Source organism: Capra hircus, chromosome 1 (assembly GCF_001704415.2).
Source record: "Capra hircus breed San Clemente chromosome 1, ASM170441v1, whole genome shotgun sequence".
NCBI classification, from domain to species: Eukaryota; Metazoa; Chordata; class Mammalia; order Artiodactyla; family Bovidae; genus Capra; species Capra hircus.
This window is the reverse complement of record NC_030808.1, coordinates 135,977,891-135,992,802: the sequence shown is the minus strand read 5'-3', so window position 1 is coordinate 135,992,802 and position 14,912 is coordinate 135,977,891. Positions and strand designations below refer to the sequence as shown.

At 40.2% G+C, this 14,912-nt stretch overlaps 1 protein-coding gene and 1 pseudogene across 2 annotated transcripts in view; both read left to right on the top strand.

Annotated features, from left to right (window-relative positions):
- Positions 1 to 13,141, top strand: part of LOC102169470 — a 182,964-nt pseudogene extending 169,823 nt beyond the window's left edge.
- TMEM108 (transmembrane protein 108) overlaps positions 1 to 14,912 on the top strand; it is a 422,004-nt gene that overhangs the window by 10,433 nt on the left and 396,659 nt on the right. The window lies entirely within an intron of this gene.

The following is a 14,912-nucleotide window of genomic DNA, read 5'->3' as shown; positions in this document are numbered from 1 at the left end:
GATATTATCTCTTTCTAGTACCAATATTAGTTGGTCTGAAACTATCATAGTTAGAACAAATGAAAAGATGTAGAAATAAAGACACGTATTTTAAAAGATGTAATTTAAATCTAACTGACTGTTTTGCATGGTAGAAGGAATGAGAGCAGAGGGTTTCCGTGCTGTGAGTAGTGTTGCTGGAGACAAGGCCTGGAGATGGCTGGGCTGAGATGACTCTTGGATGGCCTTCACTGGCTGCCTCTCTCCTGACTGTGTGGTGCCGATCCTCGTATTGCCCTCCTCTCTTCACTTTGTGTTTCTGTTCTGCTTGGGGTGTTGGAGGGGTCTTAGTGTTTCTCAAGGGAGGTTCTCTTAGCATTTTGATAGAATGACTCATCATTGTGTGAAACTTTGCTGTCCATTATAAGACATATAGCATCCCTGGTTGTTGAATGTTTGTATTACTCTAACCAAGTCATCAAGTCAACTAACAAAGCCGCCTATATTTCTAAATATGGCCTCTGATTGAGAATCACTGGCTGCTAGAGTGTTGGGGGGTCTTAGAAAGGGGGAGTAATTAGAGTTACAGAAGTTGCAGGTGCTCAGAGGGGCTGGCTCATTAATTTCTGGTATAACCTGACCTATTCCCAGTGTTGGAACTGCTTTGGGAGCCAATATGATTCTATAGAGACCAGAAGAATCAGGTTTTGCCAGTGGAAAACTTGGTCCCTGAAGCTCGAAATCAACCCAGGAGTCACAGGGGGGAAGTCTGTCAGTGCCACAGAGGGTGGAGAGAATACTGAGGCTCCCAGAGCATGGTGGTTTCTATTCTTGACTGGGAGAAAAAAATGCAGCAAGGGAGATTTAAATACAATCCAAGAGAAAGGGATTTTGCCAGCCATTTCTTTTCTTTCTCTGTGAATACAGAAACTGGCAAAGTAGCCCTAAATTTGTGAGGTTATGTGTAGACTCTCAGATGGGAAATCTGAGGTTGTTTTATAGTTAGTAAAGAGAAAAAGAACACTTTCAGACGTCTTGCTGTGGGGCATCTATAAATGTCTCTGATTACAAGAACAGAAGCCCATTCAAGTTTCCTTAAGAAATGGAAGGCTTAAGTAAGAATACATGGGAAAATAAAACAAACGTCAGACATGTGGCAAGTTGTGGGTAATCCCAGAGGTCTTTCAGGATGAGAAAGAGCCATCATGTGGCCAGACCTCACGGCGACAGGACCTAACTCAGGACCAGGAAGATTATTGCCCGATCTGTTGCGACTCCAGGATGTGTCCGCACCAACAGTGCTTGATCAGTCTGCATTCTACTTCTCCACCTTTACATGGCTCAGGATTCCTGTTTTGGCTTCTCTACTTATATCTTCCTGTCCCCACAACCTAACTGATGGTCTATGTATGGACCAAGAAGGAAAAGAATATGATGATTCTGTAGTAACTATCAGCCCTCTGGTTATAGAGATCTTTCTCCCAGGCAGTCTTGGAGGTACTGATGCCCTCTCTTGGTCCACACAGTGGTGGCCTGGGTCTTCTTGCCTCGATAAAGACTGTGGTTTCTCTGGAAGGGAGCAGTGGTAGGGTCAACAGAATGTGAGACCTCTCTTGTGTAAGGACACTGAATTCTTAACTCTTAGAATCCACATAAACAGTGTTTATGGTTTATGTGTATAATAAAGAATTGGAAGATTACTTTTGAAGCCTCTGCATTCAGTAGCAATTATGAAAAAGCCTGAATCTGTTTTTTTTAGGAGACTGTCTGCATCATGTATTGGAGAAGGAAATGGCAACCCACTCCACTGTTCTTGCCTGGAAAATCCCAGGGACAGGGGAGCCTGGTGGGCTGCCGTCTATGGGGTCGCACAGAATTGGACACGACTGAAGTGACTTAGTGTCAGCAGCAGCAGCAGCTGCATCCCAGAGCAGAATGGTAGGGAAATTACTGGGCTAGATGATTGGGAAATCAGTAGTTATATTTTCCATATGGATATATATATATATATTTTTTGCATCTGTCAAATGTGATTCTTTCAACCACCCATGCATCTTGTAGGAATAATGGCTAGGTAGCTGTCTAAATGTTGAAAGACATTTTGACATCTCTGACAAGTGTTATTCAACAGCTGGGTTTGTAAGATTCCAGTTCTGACAAAGTAAAATAATTTGGCTTATTACTCCAGAAATAGATTCCATATAGATGGTGTCATTTTGGGAATTACTACCTTAAAGGCAGACTTTAAAATGTTTTGTGTTGTAGTGTGTTCTGTTTATTTACCCCTGATCTTGGAGAGTTAGTTTCATTTGAACCAATGATTGAATATGACTTTACAAGGGAGTACATCCTCATATTTGCAGAAGGCTCTGTCTTCCCTGGTGGCTCAGAGGTTAAAGCATCTGCCTGCAATGCAGGAGACCTGGGTTCAATCCCTGGATCGGGAAGAGCCCCTGGAGAAGGAAATGGCAACCCACTCCAGTATTCTTGCCTGGAGAATCCCATGGACGGAGGAGCCTGGTGGGCTGCAGTCCCCGGGGTCACAAAGAGTCGGACACGACTGAGCGACTTCACTTTCTGTCCTTATTTATGATTCTGTGACAGGGTAAGATTATGGTCCTAGCTTCGTGGGCCATCACAGTTGTGAAGGGCCTGCTCTGTGACATCACACACAGCCCATTGGCTCACTGAATTCATTTAAGGCTCTTACTCTTCTCAAGCAGCTGGAGCATGGGAGTGACACATACAGAGTTAGTATTTCCTTAACTACAGCTTCTGTTGAAAGCGGCAGAAGAAAAGTTCAGTGGGGCTTCTGCAACTGCTAATTGAGGAAAGAATGTAGTCTGTTACTGAAAGATGATTGGGATCAGCTTTCTCACTCAGCTGCTCAAAGGAGCAGAGATGAATCTTTTGCTTCAGTTTCTCTTGTTACTCTGGGAAGATACCTATACCTTCTATGGAATTTTTTTAACGAGAAGGGAAAAATAGAGAATTGTATCCAATACATTTTAATATACATGATCGTATTTCTTCTGAAGAGGAAGACTTGTATATTGTAACCATATATCACCAGATTAAAATACTCAATTTTAATTTTAAAGAAATTCTAATCTTACAGTATAAACCAAAGATAAAGTCAAATTTTTGCATATATAATTAATTTTTTATAAAAATAAAACAAAACTATGTTTGTTCTTACAGAATCAGGAACTAATTTGCAGCCCTTGCATGAAGATTCTGTAGCAATGGTAAAGACATCTGCTCTCTCCGAGGTGTAAAGAGATGAAAGATGATGCCAGAAAGATGCCTGAGAGTCTCAGGTCCTCAATCCTGGGATTTTGTCCTGCTCTAAGCCACTCCCTGGATAAGTGTTGGGGAATAAGTGTGATAAATGGACACAGATGCTTGAGGGGAGGGCTGAAACCTCCAGCTTTGGTGAAGTGTCCTGTGCTTCCCATGAACCACAGGAGGGAATAGATCCTACTCAGGCCTTTCACTACTGAGCCCATTGTTAAATCCTGGCCTTAGCCTTTCTAGGAAGCAAAGCCATGGCTGAAGTAATATCCTCAAACATGATTTCTTATTAGCACGTCCCTTTTAAAAGAAGCTTCCTGGACGAGGATGAAGGCAGGCAGATGCATGCTTCCCTTAGTTCTCAAAAGCTGTCTCTTTTCTATTGGAAAGTGAAAGTGAAAGTTGCTCTGTCTTGTCTGACTCTTTGTGACCTCATGGACTATACAGTCCATGGAATTCTCCAGGCCAGAATGCTGAAGTGGGTAGCCTTTCCTTTCTGCACGGGATGTTCCCAACCCAGGAACTGAACCCAGCTCTCCCACATTGCAGGCGAATTCTTTACCAGCTGAACCAGAACGCTTATTAGATTACTTCTGGAATTTTTAATTATTGACATTAGTAAAATATTTGCCAGACATTAAACAAAAGGACATTAATAGAGACCCCCCAATTAGTGTCTTTTAATTTGAGAGCCCCAAATCCCATGTTAATATGGTACTAGACTTCAGCCTCTTGTTCCTTCTGGTGTTTCTCTAAATGCGTTTCCATCTTTTCCCTCCTCCCACTAACCCTGTTATCTAGTTTAGATCCTTTGGTCTGTTTACCCCCTTTCTTACATCTTTCTTGATTTCCAAAGTTCTGTGATTCCCAACAGTCTGAAGGACAATGTGCTTCTTAATTAGGCATAAAGACAGTATGCAGTATGACTCCAACTTACTGTCTGACTTTCTACTCTTTCTGTTCACAAACTGCTCCTTACTCAGACTGGTCCTTGGCCCAGTTGTCTATTCTGTGCATAGAATGCCCTTTCTTTCCAGTGACCATATCTGTTTGGTAGCATTGAAAACCTTTGTCCCATTAGCCAGATGTGTATTTCCATCTTGTCTCTATCAGATTTTAGAAAGGTGACTTTGGGAAAAATATTTCTCTCAATCTCAATTTTCTCATTTTTAAGAAGGGACTCAAAATAGCCCCCTTGTAGGGTGCTTGTGAACATGGTACCATACCCTCGCTTCTGACTGCCCAGCACCAAGCTGTGTGTGCACTTGCTGACGAAGTTACTGATCAGATTTGTCCAGCTGATCTGAGTCACATTTCTTGATTAGCCATCATCTGCCTACAACTGCCACACCTTCTGTAACCACATGTTTCTTCTCCAGTACCCCTAACTTGATCAGTAAGCACCTGAAAATATACGCTCCTAGGGCATGACTGAAAGGGGACCCTCCCACACTATTGGTGGAAATGTAAATTGGTGCAGACACTGTGTAAAACAGTATTGGAGCTTCTTTAAACCACAAATAGAGTAACTATATGACCCAGCAATCTCACTTCTGGGCATATATCCAGAAAATACAAAAACTCTAATTGGGCTTCTCTGGTGACTCAGCAGTAAAGAATGCGCCTGCAGTGTGGGAGACATGAGAGACACAAGTTTGATTCCTGGGTCGGGAAGATCCCCTGGAGAAGGAAATGGCAACCCACTCCAGTCTTCTTGCCTGGAGTACTCCATGGACAGAGGAGCCTGGTAGGCTACAGTCCATGGGATCATAAAGAGTTGGACGTGACTGAGCAATTAACACTTTTTCTTTCTTTCTTTATAATTTGAAAAGATACATGTACCCAAGTGTTCATAGCGGCACTGTTTACAATAGCCAAGACATGGAAACAACCTAAGTGTCCATCAGCAGATGAATGGATAAAGACAGAGTAGTGTCTTTACTACACACATGCACACACACACACACACAAATACAGTGGAATATTATTCAGCCATAGAAAGAATGAAGTAATACCATTTGCAGCACTGTGGGTGGACCTAGAGATTGTCATACTGAATGAAGTAAGTCAGAAAAGACACATATCATCTGATATTGTATGTGGAATCTAGGAAAAAATACAAATGAACCAATTTACAAAACAGAAATAGACTCACAAACATAGATACAGACTTACAGTTATCAAAGAGAAAATGGGGAAGAGGGATAAATTGGGAATTTGGGATTAACAGATACACATTACTATATATAAAATAGATAAACAAAGATGTTGCTGTGATTTATGTCAGAGAGTGTTCTGCCTATATTTTCCTCTAGGAGTTTTATAGTGTCCAGTCTCATATTTAGGTCTTTAATCCATTTTGAGCATGTTTTGTGTATGGAGTTAAAGAATGATCTAATTTCTTTTCTTTTTTTTTTTTTTTACATGTGGCTGTCCAGTTTTCCCAGTACCATTTGCTGGAGACATTGTCTTTCTAACATTGAATAGTCTTGCTTCATTTGTCTTAGATTAGTTGGCCACAGGTGCATGGGCCTGTTTCTGGGCTTTCTACCCTATTCCATTGATCTATATTTCTATTTTTGTGCCAGTACCATACTGTTTTGATGAATGTAGCTTGGTAGTATAGTCTGAAGTCAGACAGCCTAATTTTTCCAGCTGCATTTTTCTTTTCTCAAGATTGCTTTGGCTGTTTGGGGGTCTTTTGATTCATCTCCCAGAATAATGAAAATAAAAACAAACAAATGGGACCCACTTAAACTCAAAAGCTTTTGCATAGCAAAGGAAACAATAAACAGAACGAAAAGACAATTCATAGATTGGGAGAAAATATTTGCAAATAATATGATCAGTAAGGGATTAGTCTCCAAAATTTATAAACAACTAATATGTCACTTAACGGCATCAAAACAAACAATACACTCAAAAAATGGACAGGAGACCTAAATAGATATTTCTCCAAAGAAGACATATGGATGGCCAATAGGCACATGAGAAGATGTTCAACATCATTAATTATTAGAGAAATGCAAATCAAAACTACAATGAGATATCACCTCACACCTGCCAGAATGGTTATCATCAAAATCCACAAACAATAAATGCTGGAGAGGGTGTGAATAGAAGGGAAGCCTCCTACACTGTTGGTGGAAATGTAAATTGGTACAGCCACTATGGAGAACAATATGGAGGTTCCTTAAACTAAAAACAGAGCTACCATATGACCCTGAAATCCCGCTACTGGACATATGTCTGGAGAAAAGCATGATCCGAAAGGATACATGCACCCCAATGTTTATGGCAGCACTGGTTACAATTGCTAAAGCATGGGAGCAGCCTAAATGACCATCAGCATATGAATGGATAAAGAAAATGTGGTATGTAAATACAATGGAATTTTACTCAGCCATTAAAAAGAATTGAAATAATGCCGTTTGCAGCAGCATGGAGGGATTTTGGGATAGTCATGTACACACTGCTATATTTAAAACGGATAACCAACATGGACCTATTGCACAGCACATGGAACTCTGCTCAATGTTATGTGGCAGCCTAGATAAGAGGGAGGTTTGGGAGATAATGGATACATGTATATGTATAGCTGAGTCTCTTCACTGTTCCCCTGAAATGATCACAACATTGGCTACAATGTTGTGCCAATACAAAATAAAAAATTCAAAAGTAAAAAACAATAAACAACAAGGACTTATTGTATAGCACAGGAGTCTATGTACCGTATCTTGTAATAGCCTATAAGAGAACAGAATCTAAAAAATATGTGTGTATATGTGTTAGTGTGCTCAGTCGCATCTGACTCTTTGTGATCCCGTGAAGAGGCTCTTCTGTCCATGGGATTTCCTAGACAAGAATATTGGAGCATGTTGCCCTTTCCTCCTCCAGGAAAATCTTCCTGACCCAGGGATTGAACCTGTGTCTCCTGCATTGCAGGTGGATTCTTTACCACTGAATCACTTGTGTATGTATAGCTGAATCACTTTGCTGAACACCTTAAACATTGTGAATCAAGTCTATGTCAATAAAAATAAATAAATGGAAAAAAAAAAGATTGAATAAACTTGTTACTTCGGGGAAAAAAGGATACTGTTCTCCCTGCACCTGTTATGGTGATAATTATCCTGGACCTTCATAATGTCCTGATTTATCTCCCACATTAGAAATTGAAGGCAGTTTTAGGGACACTCCATGCAACCTGAACGCTGGTTCATCTTCATAGTTGATTCCTTTTATGTGCAGTGAGATTATCATGAAGATCAGTGTTATGATTATAGCTGTCATAAGAAGTTATACCTCTTTAAAACAAAGTTTTCCCAGGCCCAACCAACAGGCTTTTTATTCCAAACATCATTTAATAAAATGCAATGTGACGTTAACAGGATTGCTTGTACGAACCCTTGTACAAACCCTTGGAGTTCATTTAAGCATACTCTGCCCCATATTGATTCTCAATTATAGCATGTTTAGCATGAATAAACCTGCCAGTGTTCTCAGACAATGGTAATGCTGTCCTGGCAGTTCTGCCCTTCTGACTGTGGAGCTGAAAGCATATCAGTGTTTCTTTTGTTCACTCTTTTTAAATTATGGTTTTCCACCACTTGCTCAAATGATTTAAGCCATACTTTAGGCTTATAAATTGTAGTTTGTAAAACGTATCTCCTTCTGGCCCTTCTTACTCTTTCCTTTATTTCTCCATTTTTCTTATTGTATCATGGACAAAAAATTTAAACACTTGTATTGCTTTTCTGGTTTGAGCTTCCTTTTTTAGTTATTAGCATTGGCTGCAATTTCGTATATACTTGTGGATCTCTCACTGCATTAATTTTTTCTCTTTTCTTGCTTGTTTTTTTAAAAAAATTTTATTGGTGTATAGTTGATTTGCAGTGATGTGTTACTTTCAAGGGTACAGCAAAGTGATTCAACCATTCTTTTCAAATTCTTTTTCCATATAGGTTATTATATAATATTGATTACATATTGATTAGAGTTCCCTATTCTATATAGTTGTTATTGTTGCTCAGTTGCTCAATTCTTCGTGACTCCATGGATCCCAGGCTTCCCTGTACTTCACCATCTCCCAGAGTTTGCTCAGACTCATGTCCATTGAGTTGATGATGCCATCCAACCATCTCACTCTCTGTCACCTCCTTCTCTTCCCCTTAATCTTTCACAGCATCAGGATCTTTTCTAATGTGTCAGCTCTTCTCATCAGGTGGCTGAAGTGCTGGAGCTTCAGCTTCAGCATCAGTCTTTCCAATGAATATTCAGGTTGGTTTCCTTTAGGATTGATCTCCTTGCTGTCCAGGGGTCTCTCAAGAGCCTTCTCCAGTACCACAGTTTGAAAGCATCAATTCTTCACCTCTCTGCCTTCTTTATGGTCCAACTCTCACATGTATATGTGACTACTGGAAAAGTTGTAGCTCTGACCATACAGACTTCTGTCTCTGTTTTTTAACATGCTGTCTAGGTTTGTCACTGCTTTTCTTCCAAGGAGCAAGCGTCTTTCAATACTACATTGTAGCATTAATGCTATATAGTAGGTCCTTGTTAGTTATCTAGTTTACATATAGTAGTGTGTATATATTAATCCTAGTCTCCTAATTTATTTCCCCCATATTCCCCATTTGGTAACCATAAATTTAATTTAATTTTGAGATCTGTGAAACTGTCTCTGTTTTGTGAATAAGTTCATTTGTATCATTTTTTTAGGAGAAGGCAATGACACCCCACTCCAGTACTCTTGCCTTGGAAATCCCATGGACGGAGGAGCCTGGTAGGCTGCAGTCCAGGGTGTCGCGAAGAGTCAGACACAACTGAGCGACTTCACTTTCACTTTTCAGTTTCATGCATTGGAGAAGGAAATGGCAACCCACTCCAGCGTTCTTGCCTGGAGAATCCCAGGGACGGGGGAGCCTGATGGACTGCTGTCTATGAGGTCGCACAGAGTCGGACACGACTGAAGCGACTTAGCAGTAGCAGCAATGTCATATGACATTTGTTTTTCTCTATCTGAATTACTTCACTTAGTATGGTCATCTCCAGGTCCATCCATGTTGCTGCAAGTGGCATTATTTCATTCTTTTGATGGCTGAATAATATTCCATTGTGTGTGTGTATATATATATATATATATATATATATACACATACATATATGTATACATACATATATTTACATACATATATATGTATATATATATCCCACACCTTCTTTATGGGCACTTAGGTTGCTTTCATGTCTTGGCTGTTGCTGCCATGAACAGTGGGGTGGATGTATCCTTTTGAAGCATGTTTTTTCCTGGATATATGCCCAAGAATGGGATTGCAGGGTCATATGGCAGTTCTACTTTTAATTTCTTAAGGAACCTCCATACTGTTCCCATAGTGGCTATTACCAATTTACATTCCCACCAACAGTGTAGGAGGGTTCCCTTTTCTCCACACCCTCTCCAGCATTTATTTATTTATTTATTTTTGTGGATTTTATTGATGATAGCCATCTGACCAGTGTAAGGTAATACCTCATTGTAGTTTTGATTTGCATTTCTCTGATAATTAGTTGGGGCTTCTCAGGTGGCTCAGTAGTAAAGAATCCACCTGCCAATGCAGGAAATGCAGCTTTGATCCCTGGTTTGGAAAGATCCCCTAGTGTAGGAAATGGCAACCTACTGCAGTATTCTTGCCTGGAAATTCCATGGAGAGAGGAGTCTGGTGGGCTACAATCCATAGCGTTGCAAAGAGTCAGACAAGACTGAGCATGCACGCAGGCAGGCAATAATTAGTGATGTTAAGCATCTTCTCATGTGCTTTTTGGCCACCTGTCTGTCTTCTTTACAGAAGTGTCTATTTAGATCTTCCTTTTTTTTTTTAAATTGAGTTTTTTGATTTTGAGCTGCATGAGTCGTATGGGAGAAAATATTTGCTTGAATTTACTGATGAGAGGTATAAGTACAACTGCATGGGTTTTTCTGCATTCTTTGGTGATATGAGCAGTAGCTCACTGAACCCTTAACAGTTGTCTAAATTTTGTGGGCTTTCTCTCTTTTTATCTTAGACTTTTAAGGGAAATATATAAAAATCCATGAGAATATTTGTGATGTGAAAAGATCCACTACAGTATACAGTCAGCCCTTCATATCCATGGTTCTGCATCCACGATTCAATAAACTGTAGATCGAAGATATTTGAGAAAAAAAGTTACACAAAATTCCAAAAAAAAGGAAAACTTGAATTTGCTGCACACTGGCAACTATTTACATAGCTTTTACATTGTATTTATAACAATTTAGATAGTATTTACATTATGTTAGGTAACATAAATAATCTAGAGATTACTTCAACACTGATGTTTTATATAAGGGGATGGAGCACCTGCAACTTTTGCTATCTACTGGGGAATTAGCTGGGTCCAATTCCCCAGCAGATACCTATGGATGATTGAATTTTTCTTTCCAGATCCTCTTTTTGGAGAAGATTCGTGATAGAATTGTTTGTTTGTTTGGGGTTTTGGGGGTTCATAATCAGAAAGATTATCTAGTGTAACTACTTTGAGTGGAGAGATATTATAGGCGTGCAGCAGGAGCCTCCCACCCTCTTCTCTCCATGAGCACTGATGGAGGAAGTGCCTGTGTGTGTGTTTAGGGTGACAGAAAGGGAGGGTGGTAACAATAAACTGGGTGACTCTATTGCATGAAGTTGCTTGTTAATCCTCCTGAAGGGGAAAAACCAGTGTTTCGGCCATGTGTTCTTTCTTACAGAGTTATTCATAGTTGGAGGAAGCAAGAAATATACAGCCTCTAATCCAGCTGGGTTTTCTTTTAAGCTGTTGATTTTGAGTTTTTTAAATTATGGGCACCGGGATGAGAATAGCGACGGGAAGGTGAGGTGTGCAGCAGCTGATACGTGGCCACTCTGCACCTTGTGTTAGGCTGAGTCTCCTGCTCTTTCTTCAGTTTTAAATAAATCTCTCAATTCCCCACCTGTAAGCTAATGAGAACTTTCTCCTACTGGAAGCTCTCCCCTGTTCCCTCAGAATTTAGGAAGAAGAGCAGATGGGATTAGATCTTGCCTTGGGAGGATGATAGCCCCACTGTGGGTTTGTTCCTGAGGAAGGAAAAATAACTCACACCTTAAATTACTTCCAGTCACATCCTGCTCGGCCCTCAGAATCACCTCTCTCAGGTGTGCTCTCATGCCACAGCCTGTCTGCCTGGGTTTCCTCCCTTTGCAGCTGGGCAGACCACTAAATGTTGGGGCTACTCCCTTGTGCCCACCACCTTTCTTCCCAGGGTGGAGAAGATGGGAGAGGGATAATCCTCAGGGGTGAGAGGCCCAACAAGAAGAGACCAAGAAGTGCCAAGGGCAAAACCCTGTTTCCCAGCTCCACTCCAGGCGTTTCTGCTCATCTAGCTTTGCTTCTTTGGACATTGTAATTTGACGCCACATTTTGCAACTAGGAGACTTTGTTACTAATTGGAATTGTTTTCCTCATTTACTCATTTGTCTCTGGAGTTCAAGCGTGGACCCTACCAGGAACTTCTTATGCATTCTTTGCATGACTTATCCTACAGGAGGCACATGGGTAGGGTCTCAAAAAAGGGGGACTGCATGGCATTAGTAGTTTGTAGCCTATCTTATTCATTCCCGTGTGTGTGTGTGTGTGTGTGTGTGTGTGTGTGTGTGTGTGTGTATAGCTCAGCTGTGTCTGACTCTTTGTGACCCCATGGACTGTACGCCACTAGCCTCCTCTATCCAAAAAATTCTCTGAGCAAAAATACTGGAGTGGGTAGAAATTCCCTTCTCCAGGGGATCTTTATGACCCAGGAATTGAATCTGGGTTTTCTGCATTGCAGGCAGATTCTTTAGTGTCTGAGCCACCAGGGGAGCTTCATTACCATTTTAATGTATTTTATCAATGTCCACTTGCTGTTTCTCTCTGGAATGGCATTTATTTTTCCAGGTGGGTGAAACTCTGAATGCCTCCAAAGCTGTCTGCAGTAGGATTGATTTGGTCATATCAGACTTCATCTGTTGAGCTGAATCTTACTTCTCTCTTGTAACCCTGTGTCAGGAACATGAGCCTCACCTTTTACTTAAGAGGCTTCCTTAACTACCAGAAGATGGAAAGGCTGGAGTTCTTTTCCATCAGGTCTCACTTAAATTGTCTGTGTGGTTACAGAGGAGTCAGTTCACTTCTGTGTAGTGTATTTTAATAATTAGGAGTCCATCCAATTCCTCTTAGTCATATCACTTACTCTGTTATTTTTGTTTTCATTTAAGTTGTCCTATTCCTTTGTCCTAGCTGTTTAATGTAGTCTTTTTTCCTTAGCCAAACCCATTTCTTTGAAGGGCAGGGACAAGACCTATTTCTCGTGCATCTTTGGCTACCCTTTTTCTCCCTATAGACCAAGCATAAGACTTTGTTCAAATTAGGTGATCCATAAATGTTTTAACCTAATTAAACCCAACCATTTATAGCATTCAACAGGAAGAAATGCCTTTAATACATTAAGATCTAAGCACACCTTAGAGGTCTTCTGGTCCACCTCTTTTTTGGATCAGTTTATTGATTCAGTTATTTCTTAATTCTTTCCTCCTTTCTTCCCTCTATTTTGTGCCAGGCACTGTATAAGGAGCAGGAGATTGGAGGTGAATATAGAGGTGGAGCTTACTGTCAAGTGGAGAGGATAGGCAATGAACAGATGATTAAATCTGAAAGCTGTAAGTACTGGGAACTTCAGAAGCCCACCACTGGGAGCTGCCTTAGGGTCCAGGGAGGCTTTTGTGAGAATGTAAGGTTTAAACTGGGGGTTATCAACCCAGAGAAAGGAAGTGACTTGCCCAAAGCCAGTCAGTAGCTCCTGTGTAGCAGAGCTCAGCCTGTAACCCAGGTTTCTACCCAGATTTCTTAGCAGAGGTTTGCCTGTAACCCAGGTTTATTCCTCTGAATTTTGTGACAATTCTGTGAAAGCCCTCATTGTTAAAGTACTTTGATCTTCTGAATTTCATTTAGTACATACCATTTAGCTATTATATGAATAGCTTACATTTTGATGAGAAAGTCTTGTGTATTTTTTCCTTCCTTGCCATGTGTGAAGCAATATACAGTGGAGGAGCCTGGTGGGCTATAGTCCATGGGGTCACTAAGAGTCAGACACGACTGAGCGACTTCACTTTCACTTTTCACTTTCATGCATTGGAGAAGGAAATGGCAACCCACTCCAGTGTTCTTGCCTGGAGAATCCCAGGGATGGGGGAGCCTGGTGGGCTGCTGTCTGTGGGGTCGCACAGAGTCAGACACCACTGAAGCGACTTAGCAGCAGCAGCAACAGTACCTTCCTTTCTTCTGGAGTACTTATTGGCTCACCTTCTATCATGTCCACATGATAACTTATCTCCTTCATAACTTATAGTTTTATTTAATTTCCCATAACTTATTAGGAGATTTTAAAATTTATTCTACAGGGTGGTAAAAATTAAGGACTCAGGAATTATAGAAATTGAGAATGGCTAAATGATAAGTGATAATAAGAATTTAATAAAAATTTCAAAATAAACTTCAGGGCTCTCTGAGATAATCCCGAGAAGCTGGAAAGGGATCTTTTTACCAGTTTTTCTTAACTCTTCAAAGCTCATTACATATGTGGGCTTGGCCAGAGATGGCAACTGGCAAATCCTAAAGAGAACTCTTCACATATTTACTCACAAGTATTTTTGTATAAGATGCATGGGACGAAGACCAAGGCAGTGGGAATGAAATCCTTGAGAAGAAAGATATTAGAAAGGGGCCCACTTAACCTATAGATATAGTGAGTATTTTGAAAATTTATCATTCCATGTTAGTTTGCAGAGAAATGCATAAAATATGATTTCCACAAGATCACATATCAGGTTAATGAAGGCTTCAACTGTGTGAAATTATCTGCAAAATGTTTACATTTAAAAGCTTTTTTTCTGGGTGGTTCTGGTTTCATCAGATTCTCAAACAGGGTTCTCATCACAAAATGGTTAAGAATAATGGTACTAGCAGAAAATACTGATTTTAAAAAGTTTGGAGTGATAGAATCTTTCCATATGTGTCATGAAAATCAGAAATTGTTTAAAAATTTGTTCTTTCATAGTACAATAAAACTTGACGAAATATGACAAAAATCACTATAAGCAAGATTTAAAGATGTGACTAACTGAAATATTTAGAGCATGTTTATTGTTAATGTCTCTAACGTGCAAGTAGAAACACATTGGCAATGTGTTTCAACAGCATAATGGTGTTGACAAGACTGAGGACCTCTGGAGGGTTTGGGTCAGTGTTGTTATAACCAGTTGGTTGGTTGGGTCTCTGTTGTTACGTTTGTTTCATAGCATAGATGCATTCACAGGGATACCCACTGTAGGTTTGTATTTGATAAGAAAAAACTAGAAATAACCTAAGTATCCATTAGTAGGAGACTTGTCACTAAATAATGATACATGTCTACCATGAAATACAATAGAGCCATTAAAAATAACACAGTTCTGAACAGAAAGCCCAGAAATGAAGCCACATGTTATATGGCCACTTAATCTTTGACGAAAGAGGCAAGGATCTATAATGGGGAAAGGAAAGCCTCTTCAAAAAACAGTGTCAAG